The sequence below is a fragment of the Pseudophryne corroboree genome, chromosome 3, assembly GCF_028390025.1.
Source record: "Pseudophryne corroboree isolate aPseCor3 chromosome 3, aPseCor3.hap2, whole genome shotgun sequence".
Lineage (NCBI taxonomy): Eukaryota > Metazoa > Chordata > Amphibia > Anura > Myobatrachidae > Pseudophryne > Pseudophryne corroboree.
This window is the reverse complement of record NC_086446.1, coordinates 694304687-694311122: the sequence shown is the minus strand read 5'-3', so window position 1 is coordinate 694311122 and position 6436 is coordinate 694304687. Positions and strand designations below refer to the sequence as shown.

Below are 6436 nucleotides of genomic sequence, written 5' to 3'. Positions count from 1 at the left end.
GCCTACAATTGGTAGACACAACTTGACATTCTGTACCAAGTGGTGTGGTGTACTGAACAAATGTTCACTTGACCTCATTGTACTTGTAATTGAGGAAGTAGGTAACGAATTAAAATAGGTATGCCAGGAAATTTGTACATTTAATACTAGTTATTTACAAACATTATCTGGTGATAAAGCTAGGGATTGGCTGGACAATTTGAGTGATCAGATTAATACTTACCAACGTGATTTAATAGCATTAAAACGTAAAAAAAACTTACTTTTGCTAATACTGATTTTACCAATAATCAGGTGTATAGGTGGTTGAGAGGTGATACCAGGAAATTTTATCAATGCACATATAATTCTTATCCTAAGTCAAGGCCTCTGCATACTGACGATACCTCTACCTCGCAGTTTAATTCTGATAGTGAACCAATTGACAATCAACCTTCTAGTGGCTCCACCTCTTTTTTAGGTCGAACTACCAGAAATACCACCAACCCTTCGCGAAACCGCGGGTCCGGAATCCAATGCGGAGGGATAGGCACAAAAAGAAGAGGGAGGGGGAGGCAACAATGACAGCTGTGTTTAATCTTTCTAGTTTCCCTCTTTCCATGGATGAAACAGAACTTTTGTCATTGGGTTTGTCTTTTCTCCCCAGAGTTAAGCATGACAGCTTTGGTTTGTCAGTAGACCAGTATAAATTTGGTAGAAAACTTAGGTTGAGGGAGTATTTTTCTGATAATTTTTTTCCCAGAATCTAGCTTTACTCGACCTAGTACGTTTGATCCTTAAACATCTAATGTGAGCATAAAATCCTTTTTAAGACTTATTGAGCACGATATGTCTAGCACACATAGAGATTTTTGCTATGATAATTTGACAGTTCCTCAACAGTTAGCATTGCGTAATTTAATGCATAATGATAAATTGGTTATCAGACAGGCCAACAAAGGCGGTGCCATTGTCGTTCAGGACTGCCGTCAACTGTCTGATACCAAGATTTATCGTAAATTACAGTCTAATCCGATGGCATATGTTAAGAAGACGGTTGATTAAGTGATCAATATGGGCATACAACAGTGTTGGTTGGATGATAATATCAGCACTTTTTTAAAGGTAGAACATCCAATTTGTCTCATTTTATACACACTCCCCAAAAGTTCACAAAATTTTGGTGGATCCACCTGGCTATCCGATCATCTCGGCCAGGGGCTCCACACTTCAACTAGTGGCAGTGTTTGTGGACAAGTTTTTACAGCCCTACGTCCAACAGATGTCCAGCTATATTCGCGATACTTCACACTTCTAAGAGAAAATCTCAGCTTTGGGTATTATACCCCCCAATGTTTGGCTGGCCTCTATGGACATACAGTCACTCTACACTGTTATTCCCCACAATGAGGGTTTGGATGCCATGCGGCAAGCATTGGCCTCTTTCCCTTATACTGGTCCACCTACCGAGTTCCTTTTTGACTTAGCTAGATTGGTATTGACTAGTAATTATTTTTTGTATGGTAAGGATTGTTACATACAACAGGCGGTCACTGCAATGGGATCTGCCTATGCTAACCTTTACATGCACCAGTATGAAAATACACACATAATGCCTAAATTTGGTGACAAAATTTACTACTTTGGAAGATACATTGATGATGTTTTTTTTATTTGGGGTGGCACAGATGTTGAGTTTGTGGGGATGGTTGATTCGCTAAATGCATTAATAAGCCCGATTCACTTTACATATCAAATTGATCAATGAACACTCAATTTTTTGGATGTGACTGTCTCTATTGAGTGTGATCGTTTGGTCTCTACTCTTTATAGAAAAGAAATGGATCGAAATATGCTCCTACATGCTCAAAGCCATCACCCTAGTAGGTTGAAGGACAGTCTGCCTATCTCGCAGTTCATGCATGTATTACGATCCAATACATCACCTACTATTATGGAATCTCAGATTCAGCAGATGTCCGAGAGGTTTAATGACCGAGGCTATTCACCACAGACCATTTCCAGATGCCTAACAAAGGCTAGATCTAGACATGCACAACAGGCTGATAACTCCAGATTGATTAATAATACCAGTAGAATGATTTTCACTTCCACCTATGATACCAGGTCGACTCAATTGGAGAAAATCATAAGGAGACATTGGCCTATTGTCTCTTCAGATCCAGTATGTAAATTGCGTAATCTACAACCACCGATGTGTGCATATAGGTGAGGGCCTAATTTAAATCAATTGCTGATGCGACCGACATTACAACCTAGTGAAGATTCTGGAAGCTGGTTGCCAGTTCATCGTAATGGTTGTTTCAGGTGCCCTGACTGCACTACATGTCGATCATTGCAGTCAGGCACAAGCTTTAGTCATCCACACAGTGGCAAGAAAATCGACATTAGACATCGACTCCATTGTAAAATGGACCACGTAATATACATCATCATGTATGCTAATCGATCATATTCCTGTTCTCCCGAGAGTTGGCGACCGTGAAAAATTGCTTCGGCAGCGAGAATCACACTGGATATATCAGTTGGACATGCAATCGCCTTGTGGGTTAAATTAACATAATTCATATAATATTTTTTTTGCGATAAGGGCACTTACTGCTTTGTTGGAATCCTTTTTAACCAATTAATACTTTATTTTTTTGTTTAAGACAATTTTTTGTTTTTTGCGTTTTTATAATATTATACAGTATTGTGGGCAGCCTCTTTTCTGTACCTGTATGTGGTGCAACATTGAGTGCAGTTCCCACTGTATATTTTTGTTTAATTGTTTGTTTTGTATTATCTCTATATATGTGGTGTCTGCCCGACAGTTTCCCTATTGTATGCGGCTGTCTAATATCAGCACTTTATAAAAATATATATATACAGTATCTTGTTGTCCTTTGCCCATACACCTTAGTATTTTACCTATCTAAATCTTACTTTTTTCCCATACTTTACATGATGCTGCAGAGCCAATCGTAACACTGCAGTATCAACATTGTTGTCATGACACTAGACGCATATTGCGTCACTTCCGGTTCCAGCTAGTCTGCGTTCCACGGCCTGTGGAACGCATGCCGTTTCCAGTCGCGGCCGTGTTTGCGGATTTCCACCGCTTTTATACAGTTGTTTATGGTTTGGTTTGTGGCTTGATGGGCTTGTTTAACAGTGGATATATTGGGGGACATAGTTATGTCAGTAGTTTTCCTACATTGGTTTTGAGGCACTTCCTGCTTCAACTAATTGGTGAGCGTGGCTTGTATGGATTTCTGCTACAAAAGGGTAACTGGTTTGAGGAGTTGGTGAATGGTGATGCACTGGACAGTTGTCTTTGTTGCTCTGTGATGATGTCTTGAAAAAGGTCATGAGGTGACCGAAACGTTGACATACCTTCTGCATGTATCTGAAAATTATCATTAAATAATGCCTGTCTATCTATACCAGTGAGTGCCTACATTCTCGTCTTGTTATACTTGCTTACATCTTGACAAAGGGGTTAAAGTCCCCGAAACGTTGATGGATTTTTTTCTGATGGTCTAAATACAATTGATCTTTATCTAAGACCTCGAGTGTCGCAGATTTCTTTGTATGCTATATATATATATATATATATAGTATATATATACAGTGTATGTATATATATATATATATATATATATATATATACAGTATATATCTACATCAGTAGTTTACTGAGTGCACCTATAGTATATAGGTGCACTCAGTAAACTACTGATTGTTTGACTCAGCTAATATATATATATATATATATATATAAAACAAAAAAACAAAAAAACAGTGCCACTTGTAAAATACTCGATTAATAAAAGTGAAAAAAAAAACTGTCCAAAGAGGACACTCCCTTGGTACAAAGGGAGTAAGCAGGCCCTTAAATTAGTCAGCAGTGGTAAGCTGCTGTGGTTTTACTATAGAAAAGAAGAGCTATGGGCATCTGCGACCACTGGTGTCAGGTGTAGAGGAACATATAATAATAAAAATATATATATTTTGTAAAATATATGTAAATTTATTCTATATAAAACAATATTACTAGTTGGCGCAGACAATTAGTAAACCAAACATATTTGCTTGAGTCTGATACAAATAATAAAAAGATAAAAAATAGTTTAAAAATTGAGAGTAAGAAATGTATGTAAAGTGCATGAAATATAATCTTATGTTAGATATGGAGGTCAGTCTAGGGAGCGAGCATGGATTAACCAACGCTTCATCAAGGGTGGTCATGTACTGGGATCTGTCTCTTATTTATACCCATATCAATTAGGGAACTACATATGACATCACTTCCTTCTATAGCGGTAATAAAGAATTTAAGATCAAAGAATACATGAACTGCAACTCAACCTCAGTAATATATCTCTTGGAATGTGACTGCGGGAAGAAATATGTTGGAGAGACTAAATGACAACTAAAGTTAAGAATCCAATAACATGTACGAAACATCAGGAACAAGGTAGAAGCACACGCCGTCTCAAAACATTTCCTGCTACATCATAATTCCAACCCAGACTGTTTGACATACAAAGCCATTGAACATGTGAAATTAGGTAAAAGAAGTGGTGATCTTGCTAACCTGCTCTCAAGAAGGGAAATGTTTTGAATTTTCCAATTGAAGACCTTGCACCCGGCTGGATATAACGAGAGCTACGTAATTTCTCCCTTCCTTTGATTTCCCTTTCTTCATACAGATAAGAATTATTATACACCATGGTGTATAAGTTTGGTTGTCTTTCTTTCTAGAATCTATATCTATGATAGATTTTTCTTTGAAGGAAAATATGTGCTAAACTAAGCTACAGCCATACCAAGATGGTAAACGCCCACTCTCGCCCGATCGTGTAAGCTAAGCATTTTATGGGCTTAGTCAGTACCAAGGAGGGTGACCACCTGGGAAGACTAGGTGCTGTAGAAATAAATGGCGGCACATAGGAAATTTCCTATTCCTAAATATATTTCTTTTTATCTCTCCTTTATCACGTATATGCATTTTTCACTTAATTTAGATACTGAATTAAGCACTCAGCCCATTAATCTAGCTCACATGAACCTCACGGTTTCATATAAACCTATAAAGCACTTTAACACTATTTCTGGGATATATAACCACACTAATAGGTTGCTGGCTACATAAGATTACAAGATTTACAAATAGACACAATATTTGTTTTTCATTATTATCATCTTTATTTACACAAGCATATATTAATTTTATTAATAAATTCATAAGATAAAAATTCCACTAATTGGTTATTAATTAAAACTTTTCTTTGTTTCTTCCTTTATATGTTAAATATAACAATACCGAGAATGACACACACAGATCTTATAGATACTTTATTGAAATCCCCAAAGATACAATTATGAGGAAATTCCATCAATATATGAAAAAGACTTTTTGAATATTAATGGACTTTCACTTGTACAGCGCCCAGAAGTATGATGCGGTCCACGGGCATTCCATTGCTGGTGTTATTTCCTGTTCCTTTCTACACAATACAAAGTACAAATGGCCAGAGATGACGTGGATGCGGTCCACGAAGCGTTCCAGGCGGGACTCGGCTTCCTGTTAACAAGCACCGCAGAGTGTCCTGATCTTCGATACAGGGGCGGGCGCATGCGCAGTACATCTCGTTCAGCAACAGGAAGTGGGGCGGAAGCGACTCCAATCCATGTTTTGTGTTATTTGCATCAATTCATGCACTTTTAACATTCGTTTTCAAATTTACACAGCATATTATACTTTGCTATACACAGTTGCATCATATACTAAACATACACTTAATTTTGAATACACATTATTAATATATTTTTTTCAGACACTCCCATAGAAGGAAGTGATGTCATATTTAGTTCCCTAATTGATATGGGTATAAATAAGAGACAGATCCCATTACATGACCACCCTTGATGAAGTCCGGATGGACGAAACGCGTTGGTTAACCCATGCTTGCTCCCTAGACTGACCTCCATATCTAAGATAAGATTATATTCCATGCACATTACATACATTTCTTACTCTCAATTTTTAAACTATTTTTTATCTTTTTATTATTTGTATCAGACTCAATTGTCTGCTCCAACTAGTAATATTGTTTTATATAGAATAAATGTACATATATTTTTCAAAATAATCTTTTTATTATATGTTCCTCTACACCTGACACCAAATAAATATATATATATATATATATATATATATATATATAAAATAACACGTTTTACCTTTTATCCCATGCTGTGGTATGGCTGCACCTCACAAATATCCTCCCACTAGTAGAGGGTCAAATAGAGATAATATATACAATATTATGAGGGCACATAGTGTTATTGTTTTTCCCAATCTTTTGACCAGCAGAAAACAGAACTTAGTATAAATTATTTATTTAAAACGGATATGACATGTAACAGCATATCATAATACAATATCCAT

The 6436-nt window shown here is 36.7% G+C and overlaps 1 pseudogene; it reads left to right on the top strand.

Moving 5' to 3' along the window:
- Positions 1 to 4797: 4797 nt before the first annotated feature.
- Positions 4798 to 4918, top strand: LOC134898144 (5S ribosomal RNA; annotated as a pseudogene).
- Positions 4919 to 6436: the final 1518 nt, after the last annotated feature.